General features: G+C 39.6%; 2 non-coding genes across 2 annotated transcripts; both read right to left on the minus strand.

The window, feature by feature from the left end:
• Positions 1–1,030: 1,030 nt before the first annotated feature.
• LOC112782140 (small nucleolar RNA R71) lies at positions 1,031–1,134 on the minus strand. The gene has a single exon (XR_003192878.1). It is a non-coding gene; the product is annotated as a small nucleolar RNA R71 (small nucleolar RNA).
• Positions 1,135–13,803: 12,669 nt separating this feature from the next.
• Positions 13,804–13,911, minus strand: LOC112781266 (small nucleolar RNA R71). The gene has a single exon (XR_003192052.1). It is a non-coding gene; the product is annotated as a small nucleolar RNA R71 (small nucleolar RNA).
• Positions 13,912–24,160: the final 10,249 nt, after the last annotated feature.

Consider the following 24,160-nt stretch of genomic DNA (forward strand, 5'->3'; position numbering starts at 1 on the left):
TATGATTCAGCTCAACTAGAACAATTCTCCAATTAACATTGATCAACCAACCAATCCCTGTGGGATTCGACCTCACTCTATAGTTTTTACTTGACGACAATCCGGTGCGCTTCCGGTAGGAAATTGTTGAGAGACAGTTTTCAGGACATCAAGTTTATGGTGCCATTGTCGGGGATTGGTTTTGTATTGACAATTACTAAATTGGAGGATAACTAGATTGAGCATTTTTCTTTTCTTTTGATTAATTCAATTTCAATTTCTGCTGTTACATTTACTTTCTGCAATTTTAGTTGTTTCTCTTTATTTTTCTTTATTTCCTTACTTTCCAGCAAAACTAATCCACTGACTCATTAACTGTTTGATTAATTACCTGAATTGCTCTAACCGTATTTTTTTCATTAACTGTGAAATCTTCACTTGCTAGTTGCTACCTATTTTGGTATTTTTATGAAAGGTAGAAGAGAGGTTTCAACCTCTTTTGACAGTGAACCAAAAAGAACCTTCCTTAGATTAAGGAGGGAAGCAAGAGGAAAGAAGGCCATTGGTGCAGAAGAAGAAGAGCAGGACTTGGATATAAACATGGAGGATGATATGGAAAACCATCATGAAGGAGAGGTGAACAATCATGCCAGAGGAGGCGCAGCCAATCCTGCTGGACAAGAGAGGAGAGTTCTAGGCTCATACATCAATCCAAACCCAGGAAACTGTGGTAGCAGCATTCAAAAGCCAACCATCCATGCTAATAATTTTGAATTGAAGCCTCAACTCATCACACTCGTCCAAAACAATTGTTCTTTCAGAGGAAGTGTCCAAGAAGACCCTAATCAGCATCTCACTACCTTCCTAAGGATCTGTGATACAGTTAAATCTAATGGTGCTCATCCTGACACCTATAGATTGTTACTGTTTCTTTTTTTTTAGGGACAAAGCATCTAAATGGCTAGAATCATTTCCCAAAGAAAGCTTGACAACCTGGAAAGATGTGGTAAATAGATTCTTAGCAAGGTTCTACCCTCCTCAAAGAGTGAATAGACTGAGAACTGAAGTGCAGACATTCAGACAGCAGGATGGTGAAATCTTATATGAAGCCTGGGAAAGATTCAAAGATCTGACAAGGAAATGTCCACCTGAAATATTTAATGACTGGGTGCAACTACATATCTTTTATGAAGGGCTTTCCTATGAATCAAAGAAAGCTGTAGACCACTCATCTGGAGGCTCCCTTAACAAGAAGAAAATCATTGAAGAAGCCATTGATGTCATAGAAACAGTGGCTGACAATGAGAATTTTTATGCCTCAGACAGAAGTAACAACAGGGGAGTCATGGAATTAAACTATATGGATGCAATCCTGGCCCAAAATAAGATGATCACTAAGCAACTAGCTTATTTGACCAAGCAAATGGAGAAGAATTAGGCTGCAGCCATCCATACTCAACCATCACCTCAAGGAGAGTTGGACACAGAGGAAGGAGTTAACTGGGAGGAAGTTAATTACCTTGAAAATTCATCTAGGCAAGCTCATGATCCATATTCTAAAACTTATAACCCTAGTTGGAAGAACCACCCAAACTTTGGGTGGGGAGACCAACAGAACCAAGGCCAAGATCAGAAACCTCATAATCCCAACCAGTACACCTACCAACAATCCAATCCAAGATCATATCAACACCCATACAACAATTCTTCTCAGCCACTATACCAAGCCCAAGCCAATCAGCCTCAACATCCAATTCCCAATCCACCATCAGAGGACAAGCTATCCAGGATTGAAGCTATGCTCACCAATCTTTGCAAGGAAGTCCAGGACAACAGGAATTTCAAGAAAGAAGTGAGAGATAGTATGAAAAGCCGAGGAGAGATTATTAAGAGTCTCGAATCTCAAGTAGGACACCTCTCACAGCAGATTTCTAAGTCCACTGATAGCTTTCCCAGTGACACTGAGAAAAATCCAAGAAGAGAAATGAAGAAAGTGAGATGGGAGGAATATAAGGCAATCACTCTTAAAATTGAAGAAATTTTGGAAGAAGATACCAGCAAGCCAACAGAGCACAGCCAAGGAAGTTCCCAGGGAAACTTAAAAGAAAAAGAACAAGGAAATAAACCTGTACAGGGGAAAGAACCAAAAAGGAAGGAAATTCTGAAACCTTACGTGCCAAAGGCACCGTTTCCCTAGAGACTCAGGGGAGGTGAGAAAAAGAAGTCATACTCAAGATTCCTAGACATGTTTGTATCCCTCAGTGTCAACATACCCTTCATCAAAACTCTCCAACAGATGCCTACATACATCAAGTGCATGAAAGAGCTGCTGACCAAGAAAGGAACCTTAAAAGGAGGACAAATAGTGATAATGAACAAGGAATGTAGTGCCCTCATCAAGAAGGACTTACCTCTGAAGAAAAAAGATCCAGGGAGCTTTCATATCCCCTGTGCCATAGGAGAGACAAGAATTGATAGAGGATTCTGTGATCTAGGAGCTAGCATAAATGTGATGCATCTGTCTCTCATGAAGAGGTTGCAAATCAATGAGCTGAAATCCACAGATGTAATCATCCAATTGGCTGATAAGACTCAGAAGCAAGCTGAAGGAGTAGTCGAGAATGTATTGGTCAAAGTGGGAAATTACTTTCTCCCCACTGACTTTGTTGTTCTGGACATGGAAGAAAGTTACCTCCATCCAATCATCCTAGGGAGACCATTTTTAGCCACTGCTAGAGCACTCATCAATGTGGAACAAGGAGAGCTAATATTGAGAATACATGATGAACATCTCACCTTCCATGTTTTTAAATCTACACCTGAATCTGAGCCCACACCTAAAGAGCCGAAGGATGATCACAGCAAAATGTGCCTGGAGGAAAGCAACAATCCTTGGTGAACAAACAAGAATTTCAAGAGATACAGCAACCAAGGGAGTTCAAGAAAGAGCTGAAACCACAAGAATCAGGAAGAACAGCTAACATGGACCTCCCTAACACAAGAGTCAATGGAGCACTACGGGAAGAAGAGAAAATAGTTGTGAAGAAATTTCCTAAGGGTGGAGAAACAAGAAGATTCCTACAGAAGGTTTTTCTCCTGGAGACAAGGTGATATCAGCCCACCATCCACCAACCCCACCCTATCTTCCAACTATTCCATCCCAGTTACCTCAAATGTTCAGAATCAGAAAGACCCTTTCCTTGGAACATATAGAAATCATCAAAGAATCAAGTGGAGAAAGCTTCATGCGCGAGGAAAGGACATGAGGCACTACAATCCACCCTGACAGAAACCAACCGTCAAGTTAATGATGCTAAAGAAGCGCTCCATGGGAGGCAACCCATGCTTTAGTTTATTGCTTTTACTGCTTTGATATGAATAATCATTGGTTTACTAACATGGATTCAAGCTCTAAGAGACAGAGTGAACACTTGCATATAACAGCTTGAAGTATATGATCCACCTCTAAGTTTGGTGTGCCTAAAGGCACCCCGAGATGGTTCTCAGAATATGATGATTATATAGCCATCTTGGAACATATACTATAGTACTTTCTTGAAGTATATGGCCAAACATTGAGCTGGTGTCACATATATACTATGTGAAAATTGAAGAAAGTCAAATTGTCTTAATTCTTGAATTCCATGGATTTACAACCATGTTTTACATTTTTTTAATTTCATATTCAAAAAATAAAGTGTTTCTCATAATGATTTAATCAATAGTGACAAGAGTTTCATTGAGTTTTCCATGAACAACTTGGTGGATTTAAGTCATAGAGTGCATTGCCAAACATTAAGTTTGGTGTTACATATAAAAGCTTAAAGAAGTCACGGTTGATAGATGTGTCATGAGGAATACTTGGGATTAATTTTTTTCCATAACTTTTCAATTGTTACTGCCACCCTTTTGAATTCAATTTTGTCTTGTCTAGGCATAAGAAAGAGAAGATGGATGAAATGGACAAAAGAAGACAAGTACGGTTGGCATGAAGAGGAAAAGTGGGTCACATGGCTTTGGAATCTACTCCTTGGGGAATATAAATCTGTACATTGTTGGGAGGTGCACCAGACCTAAATGACCGAGCCACATGCCTAATGAAGAGGCAAACTTTGTTCTCATTCAACTTTACATGCATACCCTTCATTCTCAACCTTTCACAAAGAAACCTAACCATCCATTCTCCATCAATGTTTACTATATATAGCCTTAAGTAGACCGTGCCTCATAACTCAAGTTTCCACCCTTTCTCACTCATAAACTCGGTCTTGTGCTCCTGAAAGCTCAACTTATAATTGTGTTCTCTTGTGCTGCAAGTCACTCTTGTTCTAATTGTTTCCATACACTTTGCTTTACTTCCTAGCTACACTCTCATTCCACTTAAGTCTCACTAGCCGTGCCTCATCACCACTCTTTTACCCTTACTTGGCTAAATACTAAGATAACCATGGCATCTTCATTAGGCCACAAAAGAAGGAAAGGGAAAGAGCCAGCTGTTGAAGAAGAAAGATCTGAATATGATCAATGGAGGTTCAAATCATCATTTCATAAAATACAATATGTATGGATGAACTCCAAGGGGATATTGTCAGAAATCCCTTTCCAGTTGCCCGAATGTGAATGCCTAGAAATAAGAGAGAAGATAAGAAAAAGAAAATGGGAGGCCCTCACTAATCCGATCACAAGAATCAATGCCAACATTATAAGGGAGTTTTATGCTAATACAACAAGGATGAACACAACCATTTCCACTACTTACAAAAGCTATGTAAGGGGTGTGAAGGTTGATTTTAGCCCGAAGAGCATCATGAGGGTTCTAAGCCTAAGGGCAGCACACTTTGATGAGCCCGGTTATCAGGAGAGAATAAATGGCAATCCAGACTATGATGAAATTTCTAGTGATATCTGTGTGATTAATACTGATTGGAAGAGGGACGTTTATGAAAGGCACAAACACCTGAGATAGAAAGATCTCACCCCTGAAGCAAAAGGGTGGTATGAACTCATAAGAAGATCAATCCTGGGCACCGTAAACACATCAGAAGTTAACAAAAAAAGGGCCACCATGCTACACTGCATCATGGTAGGAGGGGAGATAAAAGTCCTTGAGACCATTGCAAAGGACATTCAAAAGATCTCTAAAAAAAGTTCAGCTGAAGCCTGGCTTCACTACCCAAGCACCATCATGCGGTTATGCATAAAAGCCAGAGTGCCACTAGAGGATATAAATCCAATTTGGCTGATTTCGTGGATTCCAATGACCTTGGAAAGGATGATGAATGTTACAATTGCCCAGCAATGGAGGAGACCACAAAGAAGGAAAAGAAGAGAAGAACCACAAGGAGAATAACAACAGGAAGGACAACAGGAGGAAAAACAAGAAGAAGAACAAGAAGAAGAGCCACAATTCCCAGCCCAAACCACCATGGAGATGAGTCAAATGAAAGAAGCTATCGAAAGGCTGGCTCAACAATACATAGAAGCTCAAGAAAAGCAAGAAGAGTTCCAATTGCAGTACATGAGAAGGCAGGAAAACAGGAGGAGCTCCAGCTGAGGATGATGGACCTGCAGAGAGATTTCCAAGCAAGATTTTTGGAATCACAAAGAGAGCAATCTTCCCAGTTTCAATAATCCTTCAACCAGCTGTCCAACCAACAAGATAAGCAACAAGGCTACATCATGGACCTGTTCAAATGGAAGAATATGCACCATACAGTTGGAGAAGCTAGACATAGGGACAGGATAAAGTATGACATAGATACTCAAGCAATGCTTGACTATCTAGTGGGCAGCCTACCTTTACTGAATCAAAGAATCCCTCCATTTGAAAATTTTAACCGACCAGTAGAGGCACAACTAGAAAGATGCAAGAGAAATGAAGAAAGGATGCAGCAACAGTTGAAGGATGCTGGATTGTGGGATGAGGAGCTGTTTGGAACTAAAAAGCAACTAGAAGAAAGAAGGAGAAAAAAGAAACCAGACCCCAAAAAGAAAGGAGAATCAAGCAAAGGAAAGCAACCAAAGGAATGAAAGGTAGTGTTGCTCTTTGTTCATCAATAAGAAAGAACATGTCTTCATGTTTAGTTCACTTTAAATTGAAATCATTTGAATTCTGTTTGTTTGTTTTCTTTAAATTCCAAATAAGTGTTTTAGTCTAAGTGTCTGGGTGAATTTCACTTGCTTGAATGTATGCTTGTTCCCTTGTTTTAATTAAATAAAAGAAATTCTTGAACAGAAGTGAAATAGTTCCATTTGGTAAGGAATAAAATAAAGATTGAGTGGTGGTATACGTGTCTGAGGATGTAGCTAGCTCACTAATAACTAATAAAAGGGTAGAGTGTCCCTCTTTAGTGTAAACTAAGCTGCTGTCTATGAATCTTAGCAAATAAAAATCCTTGGAAGAAAGAAAACAAATAAAAATAAAGAAAAAGAAAAGCCAAAAGTAGCAACAAAAATGGAAGAAACAAAGAACAAGGTTAGACACCAATAGCTTGGACCTTAAGACATATGCCGCCTATGGTGTCTTTGTACTAGGATCTGCTTGGATGATTAGGTTCTATGGAGTGCCTTAACACTTGGTAACTTGGGTTAACTAACCTGGGATTATCAATCGAAAGTCCATTATCAAAAGCAACCTAGTTACAAGGCATTTAGTAACCCAAAGAGGTGCTGGGCACCAATGTCTTAAGAAGAATTGTGAGCCAAGTGTCTGTGGTGAATATGTGTTGAGTGAAAATAAGCTAAAAAGCTGCTACAACACATGACACTAAGCTACAAGTGAGAAATAAGTTCTAAAACAAAGAAATCAAAAACCAAGGATGAATAATAATAGGTCATAGCAGTATGTTGGTTGATGCTTAAAGGGACACTTCTCACCTAAGAGTCAATAAAAGTGAGCTGCAACATTCTCTGCATAAAACCCCATGAATCAATTTCAATCACTTGCTAATATGGATGTGTATTACCTTCTGTTTCATTCATTCTTCTCATAATTCAATGCTTGCTTGGGGACAAGCAAGATATAAGTTTGGTGTTGTGATGCCAAGGCATCTTAGGCTAGTTTTACTAGCCTTTTTCTTTTGATTTCATTAGGTTTTATGCACTTTCTTGAGCTATAAGTAAGCAATTGGGTTAAAAATTCATGTATGCCTAGACTCATTCAACCATGGTTAATTTGATGTAATTTCATGAGAATTATGCCATAATTACTTGTGTGCTAAGAATGATGCAATCTCTCATGATATTAGCAAGGCTTTGATGCATATATTGCTTGATGATAGGTGAAGAAATGCATGGAAGGAGGTTGAAGAATGGCAATGGAAAGGATGAAGAGGAAGCAGCGTTGGTGGCCAAAGTTGGACCACCAACATTGCCTCAAACATTGAGAGGAATGAAACAGGGGATCTTCTACATAATTATCTGATACCCACATTAGAGGGAGCGTTGGTGAGCCAACGTTACCTCCAACGCTTGATACAAAGTGCTTTCTGGAAAATTAGAAAAAAACTGTGGTGACATGTATGCGTGCTATACGCGCACGCGTGGATAGGCCAACGTTGGAGGGAACGTTGCTAGTCCAACGTTGAGGCCAATGTGCGCGATCTGAGCTCTAAAATCTTGATTTTGAAAAAGCGCATTGACGCGCACGCATATGCTATGCGTACGCGTGAGCGTGCAATTTGGCAATCCATGCGTACGCGTAGATGACGCGCACGCGTGGATAAATCAATGTTGGAGGGAGTGTTGTTGGTCCAACGCTGAGGCCAACATGCGCGAAAACGTTCAAAAACTGAATTGGGAATTTGCATCCACACGCACGCATCACTCACGCGTACGCGTGGATGAGAATTCTGACCCCAAACGCGCGCACGCATAGGCAGCGCAGACGCGTGAACTGGTAATTTGTACCATCCACGCGTACGCGTGGACAAGAAAACGTTGGCACTCCAACGTTGAGTCAAACGTTGCTCACAACGCCCAAATTCCATTTTCTCTGAAGGACGTTTGACTCAAGGTTTGCCCTCAAACGTGGACTCCAACGTGGGCATCAGAACACTGCAATTCAAGCACATCTATTCTCAACAGCATGGGGAGCCAATGGGAGCAACTTCAACCCATTTCAATTAAGGCCAAAAGCCCAATTCAGAGACTGAAGATCAATGGAAGAAAGTGTATAAATAGCTTAGAGTTTAAGTTAGTTAGGAGGGGCTGATATACTATAAAAAAAACTCTGCCTAATTTTCTGCTCTCTACACTTTTTCTTTTTGCAATGTATCTTTCAATTCTTTTTTCCATATTTAGAGCTATGAACAACTAAAACCATTTCATTGGTTTAGGGAGCTCTGTGTAATTCAATGGATCAATATTAGTTTTCATACTTCTTCTTCTTTCTTTTCTCTTGGTCTTGCTAGAAAGCTTTCGTTCTTCATCCCAGTGGATAGTTGTCTTGGAAAAGAAGCTATCCATAATTGGATCTCCTCTGAACCTTAGAAGATGAATAAGGAGATCATGCTAGAAATGCTTTCTCACATTGGATTATATTAGAGTTTGGATGGATATCGTGATATGTAATCCTACCAACACTTTAATCTATGAATATGTGTGGTATAATCAGTGACCATACATCATCTCTTCCCATGAGCACTTAAATCAAGGAATTGGGCAATTGTTCATGCTTACCGAGATTAGATTGCCAAGGAATTGGGATCCAATCACCTAAGATTGCCAAGGAGATTAATGAATGCATTGATTGAGGAAGAGATGAAAATGAATTTGATCCGGAGAATTATAACATCTCCTGACCCCAATGAGCTTTCCCATCTCTGATCTACCCATTCTTTTATATTCTGTCTTTAATTTGATGCTCAATATCCCCATTCCCATTTAATTGCTTGCAATTTAAGTTTCTGTTCTTTAGATTCTGTAATTTAATTTCTGTTCATTAAATTTCTTACAATTTAAGCTTCCTACCAATTTACATTCTACAATCCCGATTCCAATTATGATTCAGCTCAACTAGAACAATTCTCCAATTAACATTGATCAACCAACCAATCCCTGTGGGATTCGACTTCACTCTATAGTGAGTTTTTACTTGACGACAATCTGGTGCACTTGCCGATAGAAAATTGTTGAGAGACAGCTTTCAAGACATCATGCCATTGTTACAAGAATTTATCGACCCCTTGCAATTCCACAATTCCTAATAATACAACCGCACTAGATCCCTTGCGAGTGATAATGGATGACACCACACAATCACAAAACTCCATGAGATCATCGTCTAAGCCATTGTTTTGGGTTCATGAGGAATTTCACGAATTTTCTCTCATTGGTATTTGGTTCCAGCAACTGTACGCTGGTAACAACATCTTTATCTTGGAGTTACGGCAACTGTGTCATTGTTGCAAGAATTTATCCAACCATTTCAATCCCACAATTTTCAACAGTCCAACCGCACTAGATCCCTTGCGAGTGGTAATGGATGACACCACACAACCACAGAACTCCAGGAGATCGACAACCAAGCCTTTTGTGTTTGGTTTATGAGCAATTCCACGAATTTCCTCACATCGGTATTTGGCTATGGAAATTATGCGCTGGTTATAGCAGTTTTGTCTTGTGTTTACAACAACTGTGCTATTGTTACAAGAATTTATCCAACCATTTCAACCCCACAATTCCTAATAATCCAACAACACTAGATCCCTTACGAGTGTTAACTGATGACACCCCACAGCTACGGAACTCTAGGAGGTCGTCAACCGAAGCTTTGTGTTGGGTTCATGAGAAATTCCACAAATTTCCTCACATTGATTTTTAGTTATAGCAATAGTACACTGGTTACAGCATCTTTGTCTTGGGATTACGGAAACTATGCCATTGTTACAAGAATTTATCCAGACTTTTCAATCCTTCAATTCCCAATAATCGGATGACATTACACAACCATAAAACTCCAGAAGATCGGCATCCGAGCCTTTGTTTTAGCTTCATGAGTAATTCCACGAATTTCCTCATATTAGTATTTGGTTACAACAACTGTGTGCTAGTTATAGCTTCTTTATCTTGTGGTTACGGTAATTGTGCCATTGTTACAAAAATTTATCCACCCCTTTTAATCCTACAATTTTCAATAATCCAACCGTACTAGATCTTTTGTGAGTGGTAACAGATGACACCACATAACCTCAGAACTCTAGGAAATTGTCATCTGATCCATTGTGTTGGGTTCATAAGTAATTCTACCAATTTTCTCACATTGGTATTTGGTTACAACAATGGTTCGCTGGTTACAACATCTTTTTCTTTAGGTTAAAGCAACTGTGCCATTGTTACAAGAGTTTATCTAGCTCTTTTAATTCCACAATTTCCAACAATCCAACCACACTAGATCCCTTGTGAGTGGTAATGGATGACACCACACAAAAAAAATTCTAGGAGATCGTAGTCCGAGCCTTTGTGTTGGGTTCGTGAGGAATTCCACGAATTTTCTCACATGGGTATTTGATTACAGCAACTGTACGATGGTTACAGCATCTTTGTCTTGTGGTTACGACAACTATGTCATTGTTATAAGAATTTATCCATCCTTTTCAATCCCCAATTCCTAACAATCCAACCGTACTAGATACCTTTCGTGTGGTAACGGATGACACCACACAACTACAGAATTCCAAGAGATTGTCGTCTGAGCCTTTATGTTGGGTTCATGAGAAATTCTACGAATTTTCTCATATTGGTTTTTAGTTACAGAAATTGTGTGTTGGTTACAGCATCTTTATCTTGTGGTCGGCAATTGTGCCATTGTTAGAAGAATTTATCCAACCCTTTAAATTCTGCAATTCTTAACAATGCACCGCACTAAATCCCTTGTGAATGGTAACGAATGACACCACACAGCCACAAAACTCTAGGAGATCGTCGTCCGAGCCTTTGTGTTGGGTTTATGAGAAATTCCACAAATTATTTGGTTACGGCAATTGTGCACTGGTTATAGCATTTTTATCTTGTGGTTATGGTAACTATGACATTGTTACAATATTTATTCACCCATTCAATCCCACAATTTCCAATAATCCAATCGCACTAGATCACATGCGAGTGGTAACGGATGAAATCGCACAACCACATAACTCTAGAAGATTGTCGTCTGAGCCTTTGTGTAAGGTTCATGAGGAATTTCATGAATTTTCTCTTATCGGTATTTGGTTACAGCAATTGTGCGCTAGTTAAAACATCTTTGTTTTGTGGTTACAGCAGCGTATGGTGGTACTCTTATTAAATTATATCAAACATTAATAATTATTTATGATGCTGTTGAATAAATAAATGAAAGAACCATTAAGTCTTCTGTTAAGTACATACATTTTTGGAGTCATGATTCACATTGAATTAATTTCTATGGCTCTTATTTGTATTATACATCTCAGAAGTCGTAACAGGTGAATTTTGTTAAATTAAGCATCTTGAAACTGCAATTGACAAATTCAATGTACATGATGGTGAAAAAATAAAAATAAAAATTAAAGTTGAATTTCGTACCGAAAAAAAAGTATAGATTATTTGTGGAGCCCAAAATGTTCAAAATGTCTATGGCTTTAGACTAATTGATTCAAATTTAGGTTCTTTTAACTTAAAAGATAACATGATTTTGTGCTGCAATATAATTAATTATCCGAAAAAAAACTAGTTAGTACTGCTTTAATTTTCTCCACTAATGAAGTAATTGATAAACCACTATTTTATAGTTTATATTGTGTTTAATTGTGTGGTTTTGTCATGATCCTTACCCACTTATTCATCAATTTAGAATGTATTTAGATTTCCTTCCTAAATTCAGTACATGTTTGAAAATTGCTTCCTAGAGACTTTAATTATATAATTTTAATTCTCCTTTATTCCATTCGATGCCGTGATCTGTGTGTCAAGTGTTTCAGGCTTTATAGGGCATGAATGAGATGGAGATTGGAGAGGAAGCTAGCAAAAAATGGAAGGAACACAAGAATTTGAGGAGATAACCAGCGAGAAGTGACGCGGTGGCATGGCTCACGCGACCGCGCGAAGGAGCGCAAATCGCAGTGACGCGGCCGCATGGCTTGCGCGGCCGCGCGGATTGGAAAAAGCGCAAGCGACGCGTCCGCATAGACGACGCGATCGCGTGACATGTGCGATCTGCATAATCTGCAAAATTCGCTGGAGACGATTTTTGGACCTTATTTCGGCCCAGTTTTCGGCCCGAAACAGCAGACTAGAGTCAGAGAATATGCAGAAACAACACACACATTCATTCAATAGTTCTAGATCTAGTTTTTCACTCTCTTAGGTTTTTTTCTCTCTAGTTTTTAGAATTTTAATTTTCAATTGGCCTTAGCATTGGAACATTGAGAAGAGTTATTTCCTCATCAAGACTTCATCATTCTAGTTTGTTCTCTTAACTTGGTTTTATTCTTCCATGTTCTTTGTTATGTTCAATTCTGTCATTCAGATACTTTTATGATTAATTAACGCAAGGATTATTTCTTTTTAATTCAATTTTAATTCCAATAATCATGTCTTCTTTTAATTCCCTTTTATGTGTTATGGATTTATTATTTACAATGCATGAGTAGTCTCATTACTTGATGGGGAATTCATTGAAAATGAACTCTTGAGTTGGAAGGATTGAAAGAAAATTTGTAATTGTGTTAATTGTTGAATTGCTATCCTGTCACCAACGTCAATCCCTTGAACTAAGTGGGTTGTAACTCGTGAACGGATCTAGTAATCCAACTTGTTTGACTTTCCCTTATCTAGTAAAGGATAACTAAACAGAGTAACCGTTAATTATAAATCCATCTAAAAAATCATTCCATCAATGATAGAGATTCTAACTAATCAATTCCTAGTCAAGGTTTTTTTTATTCATATCATTTAATTTTTCTCAGTTTACATTCCAATTTACTTACCTCAACTTCTTCGAACCTCTGATTAATAAGATAGCACCCTTCTCTGCAACTCGTTGGGAGACGACCTGGGACTTAAAACTCCCAGTAATTTTGATTTAAACTCTTTGTGACACATTTCTAAATTGATAGGCAGATTTTCGGTGAATTAAGAATTATACTTGCAACGTATCAAATTTAATAATTTTTTAATTCATCAGCTTCTGCTTCCCATCAATTTTTGGCGCCGTTGCCGGGGAGTTGCAATAGAGTGCTAATTTTATTAATTAGAATTTATTTATTTGTATTTTATTTAATTTTGCTACTATGAGCTGCATGTTTCTTCCGTCAAATGACGCGTTCACTTCCTGATCTGCGCTTGCTAATATTCGATCCTGAAATTGAAAGGACTATTTCACGAATAAGGCGAGAACAGTGTAGGCTAGCCCGCTCTGAGGGCGGATCTGAAAGTGAATCTGAGGAAGAAACCAGCCCCCGTTCTACTGATTCGATTGTTTTACGTGCAGAAAACATGGCAGCTAGAAGAGTTACCATTCAGGAGGAAGGAGCTCCTGATTTTACAATACAACCGTTTCAAGTGCATCATCCAGCGGTAGCTACAGATTTTGAAATAAAGACCGCACTGTTAAATTTGATGCCCAAGTTTCATGGCCTACCTGCTCAAGAGCCTATCAAGCACTTGAGAGATTTCCAGGCAGCCTGTTCTACTGTCAGGCGTGACGGCACTGATGAAACTTCAATTCTGCTGAAAGCTTTTTCGTTTTCTCTTGAGGGAAAAGCAAGAGAGTGGTACTACACTCAACCTCTAGCAAATGTATCCAACTGGGATACACTCAGAAAGGAGTTTCTGGAGAAATTCTTTCCATCTGAAGTTATTGATAAACTGAGGAAGGATATCTCTACGATTGTTCAGGATGACAATGAGACTCTCTTTGAATACTGGGAGCGCTTCAATAATCTTCTGGAAGCATGCCCCCACCACATGATTGACAAGATCGTGCTACTCAGCTATATCACACAAGGTATGAGGCCCCAAGATAAGACCACATTGGAAAGTGCCAGCAATGGGTCTATGAAGAAGTACAAGACCACTGATGAAGCTTGGCAATTGATCAGTGATTTAGTTGAATCTACTCGGAACCACAGACAGAAGCAAGGCCATTCAAAAGCCGTTGCAGAAGTATCTTCTGGCAGAGAGACTGTTGCTCTAACTCAAAGCATCTGTGAGATGACCAACCTGCTGAAGCAAATGCAGTTGAATCAACAAGCTCAGCAAACTCAACCGCAGCAAAACCAACAACTAGTCCACAAAGAATTTGCGAAATTTGTGCTGATTACAGCCATTACACTGATGAATGCCCGCAGCTCCAACAAGAAGACAACATGGTGGCATCCACTCACAACTTCTATGACCGCCCCAACCAAGGGTACAATCAAAGTGGAAATAATAACCATGGATGGCAGGACAATTCAAACCAGAATTGGAGGGACAACAATAACAGGGGAGGTAGAGATAATCAGAGAAATCAGAGGTGGAATAATAACAACAACAGGCAGCAAAATCAACCTTACAGAGCACCTCACCTGAGGCAAAACCAAGGACCACCGCACAATCAACAGCAAACCTCTCAATTTACTCATTCTTCTGTATCTTCTAATGAAGATTTATTACAAGCTTTTGAGAAAAGACAACTGGCCATGGAAAGTACCAGAGTGAACAGTATTAACGCCAGTCTGAATGGTCTCACCTCTACTCTGCAAGCTTTTATGACATAGCTTGGTTCAGCACAAAATTCCAGTAACCAACCTTCAAGCACCACTGGAATCCCCTCTCAACCATTACCCAATCCAAAGGGAGGCATTAATGCTATCACCCTGAGGTCTGGAACTACACTACAGGAGAGGAATCAGGAGGAACCAAGCTCACCAGAATACGCCTCAGCTGAAGAGGTGGTGGAAATCGAAGATGTTGAAGAGGAAGAGGATATACAGGACATAGCTGAAAAAGAGATAGCTCAACCACAAGAAGAAGCACCAAAAGGCGCAGGCACCACGGAAACCACTGTTCCCATTCCATTTCCACAGCTTGCAAGGAAGCCCAGGAAGCAGCTGGAACCTGATCCTAAAATGGTAGAGATATTCAAAAAGGTCGAGGTAACTGTCCCCCTTTTTAATGTTATTCAACAGGTACCTAAATATGCAAAGTTTCTAAAAGACTTATGTATCCATAAAGACAAGATTAATGAATTAGAAACTATTCCTTTAGGTAGTTCTATATCTGCTTTAATGGGAGGATTACCTGAAAAATGTAGTGATCCAGGTCCTTGCATAGTTAGTTGTACTATTGGTGGTGTAGTAATTTATGATTGCATGTGTGATTTAGGAGCATGTGTCAGTATAATGCCTTTGTCCATATATGATGTTTTGAGGCTCCCTCCCTTAAAAAGGTCGGCAGCTCGTTTTGTGTTAGCAGATAAAAGCATTATTACAGTGGCTGGAGTTGCTGAAGATGTTTTGGTGAACATTAAAGGGCTCACATTTCCCACTGATTTTTATATCTTGGAGATGCCCCATAATGATTCAGATAAGCCATCATCAATCCTACTTGGAAGACCATTCCTGAAAACATCAAAATTCAAATTGGATGCTTTTTCAGGAACATACTCCTTTGAAATAGATGGCCGCATAGTGATCTTCAATTTGAATGGAGTAATTGACAACCCCCCAGAAAATCTTTCTATCTTCCAGTGTGATGTCATAGACGAAAGTGTGGCTGAAGTTCAAAAAGAAGAGTTTGAAGGGAGGCACACTAGACAAGGTCCAAGTGTGGGGACCCTCTTAACTGACAATGAGGACATTTCGCCATTTTCACAAGCCCCAGATAATCCAGAGCCTGCCCATGATCAAAAGTTAGAATTGAAACCTCTCCCTCTACATCTCAAATATGCTTATCTCGAGGATGAGCAGAAGCTTCCGGTTATTATTGCAAGAGAACTGACTTCTCAACAAGAAGAGCAGTTACTTGATGTGCTAAGGAAGCATAAGAAGGCAATTGGGTGGAGTTTGGCAGACATAGTGGAAATCAACCCTCAAGTATGCGAGCACAGAATATTTTTAGAAGAGGGAGCAAGACCTGTCCGTCAACCCCAGAGAAGATTGAATCCCACCATCTTGAAAGTTGTCAAAAAGGAGGTGACCAAACTATTGGAGGCCGGTATCATATATCCCATTTCAGACAGTGAATGGGTAAGCCCAGTACAAGTGGTGCCCAAGAAGTCCGGAGTCACTACCGTGAAGAATGAGCATGGAGAGCTCATAGCAACTAGAGTTCAGAATGCTTGGAGAGTCTGCATTGATTACAGGCGTCTCAACCAAGCTACCCGTAAGGATCACTACCCACTTCCATTCATTGATCAAATGTTGGATCGCCTGTTAGGTAAATCACATTATTGCTTTCTAGATGGTTACACAGGTTATTTCCATATTCATATAGCTCCTGAGGATCAGGAAAAGACTACTTTTACATGTCCTTTTGGGACTTACGCTTATAAGAGAATGCCCTTTGGCTTGTGCAATGCACCAGCTACTTTCCAAAGGTGCATGATGAGTCTTTTCTCTGATCTTACTGAGGACTATATGGAAGTTTTTATGGTGATTCTTTTACCCTTTGCTTAGATAGATTATCTAGAGTATTAGATAGATGTATTAATACAAACCTTGTATTGAATTTCGAAAAATGCCACTTTATGGTAAAACAAGGGATTGTATTAGGACATGTGGTATCTAATAATGGTATTTCTGTAGACCCAGCAAAGGTGAATGTTATTTCTAGTTTACCTTACCCCTCTTCTGTGAGGGAAGTCCGTTCGTTCCTTGGCCATGCAGGTTTCTACAGGAGATTTATTAAAGACTTTAGTAAGGTGGCACTTCCCTTATCCAGATTACTGCAGAAGAACATTGAGTTCGAGTTCAGTGAAGATTGCAAACAAGCATTTGATAAGCTGAAGACTGCTCTAACTCAAGCCCCAATTGTGAGAGGACCCGACTGGAGCCAGCCGTTTGAAATCATGTGCGATGCTTCCAACCATGCAGTAGGAGCAGCGCTGGCTCAGCGTGAAGGTAAGGATCCTTTTGTTATTGCCTATGCGTCTAAGACTTTAGACACTGCCCAGTCCAATTATACTACTACTGAGAAAGAACTTCTTGCTATTGTTTTTGCTCTGGATAAATTCCGGGCCTATTTACTTGGTACCAAAGTAGTAGTGTATTCGGACCACGCAGCTCTAAAGTATCTATTAGCTAAAAAGGAGTCCAAACCAAGGCTTATACGTTGGATACTGCTGCTACAAGAATTTAATTTATAAATAAAGGATAGGAGTGGTAATCAGAATTTAGTAGCAGACCACTTGAGTCGCCTTGAACATATTAAGGATGATTCTACTCCTATAGATGATAATTTTCCTTTTGATAACCTACAAGCAGTATCTGAGGTAGTCCCTTGGTATGCACATGTTGCTAATTATTTAGTTAGCCGCACATTTCCTCCACATTTTTCTAAACATCAAAGAGACAAGCTGAAAAGTGAGTCTAAATATTATATATGAGATGACCCATATTTATGGAGATGTGGCGCTGACCAGATAATTAGACGTTGTGTGCCTCAATTAGAATTCCAGTCCATTTTAGAGGCCTGTCACTCATCTGAGAGTGGAGGACATTTTGGCCCTCAACGAACAGCTAGAAAGATCTTAGACTGTGGATTCTGGTGGCCTACTCTTTTTAGAGACGCTGCTGAGTTTTGCAAATCTTGTATCCCATGCCAGAAATTTGGTAATATATCCAGGAGGGATGAGATGCCTCAACACTATATGCTTTTCTGTGAAATTTTTGATGTATGGGGCATTGACTTCATAGGTCCATTTCCAAATTCTAGTGGATATTTTTATATATTGTTAGCTGTGGATTATGTTTCCAAATGGGTGGAAGCAATCCCTACCCGCACTGACGATGCTAACACTGTTGTTTCCTTTGTGAGAAACCACATTATATGCCGTTTTGGATCACCACGAGCGATCGTGAGCGATCAAGGCTCCCATTTTTGTAACAGGAGACTAACAGGATTGATGAAGAAGCATGGGATAATCCATAAAGTTGCAACAGGTTACCATCCCCAAACTAATGGGCAAGCCGAGGTGTCGAACAGAGAAATTAAGCGTATCTTACAAAAGATAGTGAAGCCTCATAGAAAAGACTGGAGCACCAGGCTACAAGATGCACTGTGGGCATATAGAACAGCATACAAGACACCCATTGGGATGAGTCCCTTTCGCTTAGTTTATGGAAAAGCTTGCCATCTCCCAGTTGAAATCGAACACAGAGCCTTCTGGGCAGTTAAAGAGTGCAACATGGAAATTGAGAAGGCCGGAGCTGAAAGGAAGTTGCAATTGCAGGAACTGGAGAACCTTCGCCTAGAAGCTTATGAGAATTCCAGAATTTGCAAGGAAAGGATGAAAGCTGTGCATGATCAAAACATCAAGAAGAAAGAATTTCAACCTGGAGATTTCGTCCTCCTTTACAAATCTCGACTAAGGCTAATGCCCGGTAAGTTAAGATCAAAATGGGAAGGTCCATACAGAGTAGAGAAGGCTGAACCGTACGGAGTTTATCACCTAAGCCATCCTTCAAGCTCTGAACTTATTAAGGTTAATGGACACCGCCTGAAGCTGTACCATACTGAGAAAGTGCAGAAAAGCAAGGAGCTTGAGATCCTCCACTTGGAAGATCCCCACATAGCAGCAGATTGAGCTAGTGGAGCGTCCAACTTACGGACGTTAAAGCAAAGTGCTTGGTGGGAGACAACCCACCGCAGTATGATCGTTCTTTTCTTCACTTTTAGTTTTTTTTCTTCTTCAATAACTCTTTTCTTTATTAATACTTTCATGCTTTTACACCTACATGTCCTTATATTTCTTTTTTAAAAAAAAAAAATTTCGCCGCGCGACACGATTGCACCAGCGACGCGTCCGCGTGGCAGGGGGAGTAAAGAAAAATAAAAATGAACAGAAAGTTACGCAGGAGCAGCGCTGGAGTCGTGTCAATGGCACAAATTACCCCACACGACCGCGTCGCATGGAAATCATGGCCTCCCACGCGACCGCGTGCCCCACGCGGCCGCGTGCCCTGAGTTTTCGACGTAAAAAGGTGCACAGTCGCATTCTGTGCGAGAGTGATGCTGGATTGGTGCTGGAAGCACAATCCTTGTCACGCGACCGCGTCACTGACGCGGCCACGTCACTGACGCGGCCGCGTCACCCATTTTATAACGCACACTCATGCGATCGCGTGACCCACGCGATCGCGTCACCCAATTTTGGCAATCAAAATGAATCGAACAGAGAGTTGTGCTGGAGCGAGGCTGCACCCGCGCCAGCAGCGCAACATAGGTCACGCGACCGCGTGACCGACGCGATCGCGTCACCTTACCTGGAGCGCAACCACGCGAATGCGTGCCTTCCGCGGCCGCGTCGCATGCGCCGCACAGCTCAACCTCAGTTGCCAAATTATCTTATCTTTCTTTCCTCCAAATCCTAATTTTTCTTTTCCCTCCTTCTTTCTTCTTTCTCCCTTCCCCTTTCTATCTCATCTTTCATTCTCTATCTTTCTCACCCCCATTAACAAGGTTTTTCTTTTCTTCTTTCTCACTTTTCTACTATTCTTCTTATTTTCATATGTTATCTTCTTATCTTTTCTTCATTGTTCTTATTTTCTTTTCTTTTCTTTTCCTTTTTACTTGGTGTTGTCTATTTATGTGAGTCATTATTTATCTTTATATGCTTATGGTTTGTTATAAATTTGTTTGACAATCATATATATTACCTTTTAAGGGATTGCTTGCATGTTCAAATTCATACTTTCAAGAGCTTATTCTACATGCATGCTATGTGTTTGTGAAAAAGCCCATATGGCATTATGCACTTCTTCACATTATTTTACTCTAATATGCAATGCTTGCTTTTCACAAATTCCCTTTCATATTTTATTAATTAAATTTAATTGTCAATACAAACGTGATGGCTAGTTTGTTACAAATGGTAATCTAAATTGGACATTGAATGTTTGATATATGCTACTCATGCCTTTGCCTGCATGCCAATAAACCTCTTGCATTCCATTGTCCTACATGCGCTTGCTATATTTCATTGATGAGCTTTTCACATGTAATCCAGACCATGTGTTAATGCCATTTATCTTTATTGTGCATTGACTATCACTTACAACACCCTCTTCCTTGCTCTATCTCTTTGAATTTAATTTCCTTTCTCTTCCCTTCTTTCAGGATGGCCACCAAGAAAGGAAAAGAGAAAGCTACTTCCAAACCACCAGCAAGAAGAGGAACTAAAAGAGCATTAGTGGCAGAGCCTTCTTCAACCACAGTCAAGCCCTCAACAAAAAGAGTTAAGAGGATAATAAAGGTTGACGACAAGGAGAAAGCCTTTCCAGCAAAGGACACTGCGCGATTTCCCAATCGCTACTGTGAGCAGATGTTCCCTATCCTAGCAGAAAGGAACTATAACAATGAATACCTTCTTATCCTCCCATCCAATATTGCCTCCTTTGTTGAGTCGCAAATTGAACGAAGACAATGGGGTTTCTTACGGAGACAGCCGAGGCAGGTTAATCTCTCTTGGGTAGTTGAGTTCTACTCAAACTTCTACATACCGACCCTGCAGTCTATTTATGTCCGGCAGCAACAAGTCCCCATCACAGAAGAGGCCATTCAGCACGTTCTGAGTCTTCCCCCTATTCCAGCAGGAATGGACGCTTTTCAAGAAGCCACCCTTCAGCGCCAGAGATACCAATTTGACTGGGACTCCGTTCTCGGAGTCATCGCATTACCTGACAGCCGTTGGATCTACGGATACCACCGTACCCGCCCTAAGGGAATCTTGGCTTCCGCACTTACCTTGGAGGCTCGCGTATGGGCACAGATCATGTCCCATTACGTCTTTCCGAGCACTCATGAGTCCTCCTTCACTGCAGACATGGCTGTTCTACTATGGTGCATCCTTACAGACCAACCTCTGAATCTCTCAAGATACATCCGGAATGCCATGGAGCACGTACAAATCGCGGGCAACCTACCTTTTCCCGCCCTGGTCTCAGATCTTGTCTCAGCAGCCGGAGTCTCCTACAGAGCTGGGGACACCAAAGCCATACTTCCACGGGATGATCATATGTCCCTAACGGGAAATACCTCAGACTTTCACAGCCACTACAAGCCAGCCTACTGAGCCAGTTGAAGTTATTCCTTCTTCAACACCACAAGCATCTACAACTGAGAAATTGCTCCAGCAGATACTTGAAAAGTTGGATCGGCATGAACTGAAAGCTAAGATGAAAGAGCGTCGTAACAAGCGCCGATTCACATACCTCAAGGAGCTGATCATGGGCAAATTCAAGGACTCAGACACTCCGGACTCCATTTCTTTTACCAGCACCGGGAGCCATGATAGTCTCAACTATGGAGATACTGCTACCAGCCCACCCCTGTTCCTAACAGATGGCACCGAGGATGGTGCAAAGCCTTAAGTGTGGGGAGGTCGGTCAGTACCTGACGTCCGGAGGTAATTTCTCTTCTCTGTACACCAATAATTAGGATATTTTAGTTAGATTTTCTCTCCTTTATAGAATAGTTGCATGCATGTTCTACTTGATTGAAAAGACAATAAGTTTCTTTTAAAAATCTATCTTTGGAATAAAATTTCACTAATTTTTCAAAATTTTTATGATAAATCTGCTTGAGTTGTATTTGGAACATGATGTTTGAGCTAAAGAACACACAACCTGTGAAAGATTTGAGCCTTTATGTATGGTTACATTATTTAACCATAATTATTTTATTCTTGTGTGTTTACTTCTCTATGATTGTAATCTATATTTTGTTTTATCTTATATGTCCAATATTTATTATATTTACATGCTTGCACATGATTGAGGCCATTATTTATTTAAACTCACTTATCCAAATCAAGCCTACCCTTTTCAATTACCTTTGTTAACCACTTTGAGCCTTTAAAACCCCATTTGTTCTATATTTTACCACATTACTAACCTCAAGCTGAAAAATAATTGCATATCCCAAATTGAATCTTTGGTTAGCTTAAGATAGAATTGTGTGTGCTAGTTAAGTATGGGAAATTGTGGGAACAAAAGTTGTTAAGGGAATGTGTCATGAAAATTTAAAGGGAATTTGGATACCTATTCATGTGAAACTATAAGAATAAAAATCTATGTGCGTTGATAAGCTTTATTTATTTCAATTCAATAAAAAAACGATAAACAAATAAATAAGGGGACAAAATTACCCCAATGTTAAATTCAGAATTCAAAGATCAATGCACATATGATAGAATTAAAATACAAAGTTGAAATATGAGTATGTGTTGAAAAAGGGAATTATGGGTAGCTAGGCATGAATTTAAAAGTATATAGAATATATGTATATTAGGTGAGAGCTTAGGTTAATTAAAGATTCAATTTATAAAGCTCACTTAGCCATATGTATACCCTTACCTGCACCTTGGCCCCATTACAACCCTGAAAAGATCTCATGATGTTTGCATTGGTATATTAACTGTTGTTGATTGGTTAGGAGAAAAACAAAAATTAGAAAACATGACTAGAGAAGAATAGAGTGATTACCCTATACACTAGAGATTAGAGCGTACATACATTATCAGTGAGGTTCAATGCTTGAATTTTCATGTTTCCTGCTTTCATAAGCTATCTTCTTGCACTTTTATCGGTTTTATTGTATAATGATAGAATTAGTGGAATTTGATTTGTAATTGTTTTGAAGAGCTTATTTACTTTTGATCAAGTGGACAATAATCATATAGTTGCATTTATTTATATATGTAGGATTGCATTGCATTTCATGAGTTTCTACATGTTCATACTTATTTCCTTGTCTCCTTCAATTTAGCATGAGGACATGCTAATGTTTAAGTGTGGGGAGGTTGATAAACCACTATTTTATAGTTTATATTGTGTTTAATTGTGTGGTTTTGTCATGATCCTTACCCACTTATTCATCAATTTAGCATGCATTTAGATTTCCTTCCTAAATTCAGTACATGTTTGAAAATTGCTTCCTAGAGACTTTAATTATGTAATTTTAATTCTCCTTTATTCCATTCGATGCCGTGATCTGTGTGTCAAGTGTTTCAGGCTTTATAGGGCATGAATGAGATGGAGATTGGAGAGAAAGCTAGCAAAAAATGGAAGGAACACAAGAATTTGAGGAGATAACCAGCGAGAAGTGACGCGGTGGCATGGCTCACGCGACCGCGCGAAGGAGCGCAAATCGCAGTGACGCGGCCGCATGGCTTGCGCGGCGCGCGGATTGGAAAAAGCGCAAGCGACGCGTCCGCATGGACGACGCGATCGCGTGACATGTGCGATCTGCATAATCTGCAGAATTCGCTGGGGGCGATTTTTAGACCTTATTTCGGCCCAGTTTTCGGCCCGGAACAGCAGACTAGAGTAAGAGAATATGCAGAAACAACACACACATTCATTCAATAGTTCTAGATCTAGTTTTTCACTCTCTTAGGTTTTTTTCTCTCTAGTTTTTAGAATTTTAATTTTCAATTGGCCTTAGCATTGGAACATTGAGAAGAGTTATTTCCTCATCAAGACTTCATCATTCTAGTTTGTTCTCTTAACTTAGTTTTATTCTTCCATGTTCTTTGTTATGTTCAATTCTGTCATTCAGATACTTTTATGATTAATTAACGCAAGGATTATTTCTTTTTAATTCAATTTCAATTCCAATAATCATGTCTTCTTTTAATTCCTTTTATGTTATGGATTTATTATTTACAATGCGTGAGTAGTCTCATTACTGATGGGGAATTGATTGAAAAGGAACTCTTGAGTTGGAAGGATCGAAAGAAAATTTGTAATTGGGTTAATTGTTGAATTGCTATCCTGTCACCAACGTCAATCCCTTGAACTAAGTGGGTTGTAACTCGTGAACGGATCTAGTAATCCAACTTGTTTGACTTTCCCTTACCTAGTAAAGGATAACTAAACAGAGTAACCGTTAATTATAAATCCATCTAAAAAATCATTCCATCAATGATAGAGATTCTAACTAATCAATTCCCAGTCAAGGTTTTTTTTATTCATATCATTTAATTTTCCTCAGTTTACATTCCAATTTACTTACTCAT

Source organism: Arachis hypogaea, chromosome 19 (assembly GCF_003086295.3).
Source record: "Arachis hypogaea cultivar Tifrunner chromosome 19, arahy.Tifrunner.gnm2.J5K5, whole genome shotgun sequence".
Classification (NCBI taxonomy): domain Eukaryota; kingdom Viridiplantae; phylum Streptophyta; class Magnoliopsida; order Fabales; family Fabaceae; genus Arachis; species Arachis hypogaea.